We start from the raw sequence: 5278 nt of genomic DNA, 5'->3' as shown, positions 1-5278 counted from the left end.
AGGGGCGAATCGACTCCTCCAGATATACCGCCGAGCAGCCAGCCAGGACACCGGGGCTCTGCCCAACAGACGCGAACCGAGGCCCGCGGAAGGACAGGCTGCGCACCCGGGCCGTAGGCCGGCACCCAGCGGGTCGCGACGTCCTACTAGGGGAGAAGTGCGGCCCACCGCACACCGGAACGGCCCCACCCCGCGGCGAGTGGAAAGGCAACCGGACACGACCCCGCCGCGGATTGCTCCGCGCGGGCGGCCGGCCCCATCTGCCGAGGGCGGGGGCCAGTGGCCGGATGGGCGTGAATCTCACCCGTTCGACCTTTCGGACTTCTCACGTTTACCCCAGAACGGTTTCACGTACTTTTGAACTCTCTCTTCAAAGTTCTTTTCAACTTTCCCTCACGGTACTTGTTCGCTGTCGGTCTCGTGGTCATATTTAGTCTCAGATGGAGTTTACCACCCACTTGGAGCTGCACTCTCAAGCAACCCGACTCGAAGGAGAGGTCCCGCCGACGCTCGCACCGGCCGCTACGGGCCTGGCACCCTCTACGGGCCGTGGCCTCATTCAAGTTGGACTTGGGCTCGGCGCGAGGCGTCGGGGTAGTGGACCCTCCCAAACACCACATGCCACGACAGGCGGCAGCCTGCGGGGTTCGGTGCTGGACTCTTCCCTGTTCGCTCGCCGCTACTGGGGGAATCCTTGTTAGTTTCTTTTCCTCCGCTTAGTAATATGCTTAAATTCAGCGGGTAGTCTCGCCTGCTCTGAGGTCGTTGTACGAGGTGTCGCACGCCACACCGCCAGCCGGCTGTGCACGCTACCGAGAAAGTACCGGTATGCGAACCGCCAGGCGACGGGCGCGCATCGCACGTTTAAGGAGACGCGGCCGGCCACACAGGCGACCACGACACTCCCACGTCTCCGAAGCGGGACAAACGCCGCGCGCTTCAGTATACGTAGCCGACCCTCAGCCAGACGTGGCCCGGGAACGGAATCCATGGACCGCAATGTGCGTTCGAAACGTCGATGTTCATGTGTCCTGCAGTTCACATGTCGACGCGCAATTTGCTGCGTTCTTCATCGACCCACGAGCCGAGTGATCCACCGTCCTGGGTGATCTTTTCCTTTTCAGTCTCCCACTGTCTCTTTCAAGACAGTAGCATTTGCGGGACTGAGGCGTCTGACGGCCCCTGTTCCACTATTTTTTTTGTGTCCAACGGCCTCACAGCCGATGGGCGTCGTACGGCTCCACACCGGAGCGGACAGGCACTCGGGCGAACGTCATTCAAAACCGGCGCCAGGCGCCAGGTACCGCAGGCCAGCCGCTCCAGAGCTTCAGCGCTCGTACCACACAACAACAACAACAACAACACTTCCGCTAGTTTTGAGAGGCACGCGTGGTTCCGCACGCGGCGCACGGCCACTGCCGTACAGGTAGCGTGTTGCGCGACACGACACGCACATCGAAAGACATGCAGTCTAGTCGGTAATGATCCTTCCGCAGGTTCACCTACGGAAACCTTGTTACGACTTTTACTTCCTCTAAATGATCAAGTTTGGTCATCTTTCCGGTAGCATCGGCAACGACAGAGTCGATGCCGCGTACCAGTCCGAAGACCTCACTAAATCATTCAATCGGTAGTAGCGACGGGCGGTGTGTACAAAGGGCAGGGACGTAATCAACGCGAGCTTATGACTCGCGCTTACTGGGAATTCCTCGTTCATGGGGAACAATTGCAAGCCCCAATCCCTAGCACGAAGGAGGTTCAGCGGGTTACCCCGACCTTTCGGCCTAGGAAGACACGCTGATTCCTTCAGTGTAGCGCGCGTGCGGCCCAGAACATCTAAGGGCATCACAGACCTGTTATTGCTCAATCTCGTGCGGCTAGAAGCCGCCTGTCCCTCTAAGAAGAAAAGTAATCGCTGACAGCACGAAGGATGTCACGCGACTAGTTAGCAGGCTAGAGTCTCGTTCGTTATCGGAATTAACCAGACAAATCGCTCCACCAACTAAGAACGGCCATGCACCACCACCCACCGAATCAAGAAAGAGCTATCAATCTGTCAATCCTTCCGGTGTCCGGGCCTGGTGAGGTTTCCCGTGTTGAGTCAAATTAAGCCGCAGGCTCCACTCCTGGTGGTGCCCTTCCGTCAATTCCTTTAAGTTTCAGCTTTGCAACCATACTTCCCCCGGAACCCAAAAGCTTTGGTTTCCCGGAGGCTGCCCGCCGAGTCATCGGAGGAACTGCGGCGGATCGCTGGCTGGCATCGTTTATGGTTAGAACTAGGGCGGTATCTGATCGCCTTCGAACCTCTAACTTTCGTTCTTGATTAATGAAAACATACTTGGCAAATGCTTTCGCTTCTGTTCGTCTTGCGACGATCCAAGAATTTCACCTCTAACGTCGCAATACGAATGCCCCCGCCTGTCCCTATTAATCATTACCTCGGGTTCCGAAAACCAACAAAATAGAACCGAGGTCCTATTCCATTATTCCATGCACACAGTATTCAGGCGGGCTTGCCTGCTTTAAGCACTCTAATTTGTTCAAAGTAAACGTGCCGGCCCACCGAGACACTCAACAAAGAGCACCCTGGTAGGATTTAAACGGGGTCCGCCTCGGGACGCGAAAGCACCCCTTCGGCTCGCCCCACCGGCAGGACGTCCCACGATACATGCCAGTTAAACACCGACGGGCGGTGAACCAACAGCGTGGGACACAAATCCAACTACGAGCTTTTTAACCGCAACAACTTTAATATACGCTATTGGAGCTGGAATTACCGCGGCTGCTGGCACCAGACTTGCCCTCCAATAGATACTCGTTAAAGGATTTAAAGTGTACTCATTCCGATTACGGGGCCTCGGATGAGTCCCGTATCGTTATTTTTCGTCACTACCTCCCCGTGCCGGGAGTGGGTAATTTGCGCGCCTGCTGCCTTCCTTGGATGTGGTAGCCGTTTCTCAGGCTCCCTCTCCGGAATCGAACCCTGATTCCCCGTTACCCGTTACAACCATGGTAGGCGCAGAACCTACCATCGACAGTTGATAAGGCAGACATTTGAAAGATGCGTCGCCGGTACGAGGACCGTGCGATCAGCCCAAAGTTATTCAGAGTCACCAAGGCAAACGGACCAGACAAGCCAATCCGATTGGTTTTGATCTAATAAAAGCGTCCCTTCCATCTCTGGTCGGGACTCTGTTTGCATGTATTAGCTCTAGAATTACCACAGTTATCCAAGTAACGTGGGTACGATCTAAGGAACCATAACTGATTTAATGAGCCATTCGCGGTTTCACCTTAATGCGGCTTGTACTGAGACATGCATGGCTTAATCTTTGAGACAAGCATATGACTACTGGCAGGATCAACCAGGGAGCTGCGTCAACTAGAGCTGAGCAGCCGGCCGCCCGGGAGTGTGTCCCGGGGGCCCGCGCGAACACGCAAGCGTCCGCTCAATTATTCTGCAAACAGGAGGAGGCCGAGCTCCCCTGCACGATACACCTCGAAACCCTCTCAGGTCCCGGCGGCGCGCAGCGCCGTCCTAGGTACTTGGTCGGTTTCGAGAGAGGCGCAATCGCCCGGAGTTAGGCGAGTAGACGGTTTTAGTGAGAACACCCTTGCTCCCAACTGAGCTTGCCGCTGCCGACAGAGGCCCGGGAGCGTGCTGTCGTGGCATTGCCGGCGGGAGACAACACGCGCCACCTATGGTGACCGGCAGCTCCAACGCCAGCGCCACACAAGGGCAAAGCCCCACTTGGGTGCAGAAGCGAACTCTCCCAGCACAGCGCACGCGCCAACACGTCCGCACAACTGCGATACAAACCACCTGCGAGAACCGCTGGGGCGACCGAGCAGCAGACGGCGTCGCGGCGCCGAGTGCCAGGCGGCGGCGCATCCTCAACGCACACAGTCCTCAATCAGACCAGCACACTGCAGATGTCCACCGCGCTTCGCACCGGGCTCGGCTGAACCAACTTTGGCCGCCAGGCGCCGCGTGCAGGGTGCGCCGCAGCGTAGCTGCGCCGCCTGCCGGGCCCGTCGGCTGGCGCTCCTGCCACTCGGCGCCCCCCACCAGCCGCCTGTTGCGCGTGCGCCCACGCAGCGCGCGGCCAACACGCCGGGCGGCCCCCCTTCACCGGCCGGGAACAGTCCCACCAAGCCACCGCCGCGTATCGCTTCATACCCACATGGGCCTAGTCACGTGTGTGGATGTGGCGGGTACCGCTGAAACAACCGGTTAATAGCTGTACCGATCGTCGCCATCACAGATTCACCTCCAGCGTGAACAACCGCTCAACAACGGATTTCCAGTTCATTTGCGTATCTTGGGCAGTAAACGTAGATGTCCACCTACATTTGCGAATTCAACAATTCTTGCATGCCAGGATGTCATGTGTCACGACACGCTACATCAGACCACATACACACTGCGACATGTGCAGAAGAGAACACGTGGAAGGTGGCCCGCGCACGTATGCGATGTCCCTTCCGCGATCCACTGTCAACCGGCATCTGCGGCATGTCCCAGATATGGAACGCGGTCCACCAGGGTAGCACTTTGTGTGAGGCAATACGACAAAGTCGGAATACACGCGTCACTACATCAGACGGCTCACGCTGACCTGACCTGACCTGACTCACCGCACCACCACCCCCAGCGACCCAGGGTGACATACAATGCGTTCGTACGTTCCTCCCACACGCCTCTACGGCGTACCACAGTGCAACCTAGCTGTTATTGGGAGACGAGACAAGTAGCATCGAGCACATCATATGGAAATTGAGATTCGACACCGTTGGGCACAGCCAGCGTACGGTCACACGTATCACACTACTTCACTCTGTACGTAACGACCGATGATCGGTACAGCGTGTGGGTTACGCGTACGACATCAGCGGACAATGGACACAGACCATACCACGACGTACACTGAGGGCGTCGACATCTGAATGCAACTGAACAGCTGCGAGGCTCATTTAACACTCAAACGCCAGACCGACCAGCTTGAGAGGACAGAGACACAAAGAGGGGGACAGAGGGAGGGGGGGGGGGGCGATATAGTCCTATTGCAGTACAATTGACAGTGGATAGCGGGAATATGTGGAAAGTAAGCAACACTCGCAAGACATCTACATGAGGATAACAACGACACCAGAGATTCCGAGCAGTGAACTATGTTAGGCAAAGGGACAACGTGGGTTAGGTTAAGGGACAACGTGGGTTAGGTTAAGGGACAACGTGGGTTAGGTTAAGGGACAACGTGGGTTAGGTTAAGGGACA

At 57.0% G+C, this 5278-nt stretch overlaps 3 non-coding genes across 3 annotated transcripts in view; all 3 read right to left on the bottom strand.

Moving 5' to 3' along the window:
- LOC126304903 (large subunit ribosomal RNA) overlaps positions 1 to 765 on the bottom strand; it is a 4222-nt gene extending 3457 nt beyond the window's left edge. The window contains exon 1 of the ribosomal RNA XR_007553279.1: positions 1 to 765. This exon is cut by the window's left edge and continues 3457 nt beyond it. This is a non-coding gene — a ribosomal RNA (large subunit ribosomal RNA).
- Positions 766 to 953: 188 nt separating this feature from the next.
- On the bottom strand, positions 954 to 1108 carry LOC126304902 (5.8S ribosomal RNA). Its single transcript, XR_007553278.1, has one exon. It is a non-coding gene; the product is annotated as a 5.8S ribosomal RNA (ribosomal RNA).
- A 371-nt stretch (positions 1109 to 1479) lies between these two features.
- On the bottom strand, positions 1480 to 3372 carry LOC126304893 (small subunit ribosomal RNA). Its single transcript, XR_007553270.1, has one exon. It is a non-coding gene; the product is annotated as a small subunit ribosomal RNA (ribosomal RNA).
- Between the last annotated feature and the right edge of the window lie 1906 nt (positions 3373 to 5278).

The sequence above is a fragment of the Schistocerca gregaria genome, unplaced genomic scaffold (genome assembly GCF_023897955.1).
Source record: "Schistocerca gregaria isolate iqSchGreg1 unplaced genomic scaffold, iqSchGreg1.2 ptg000195l, whole genome shotgun sequence".
In the NCBI taxonomy this organism is placed as follows: Eukaryota; Metazoa; Arthropoda; class Insecta; order Orthoptera; family Acrididae; genus Schistocerca; species Schistocerca gregaria.
Note: the sequence above shows the minus strand (reverse complement) of the source record. Positions and strands in the feature narration are given on the sequence as shown.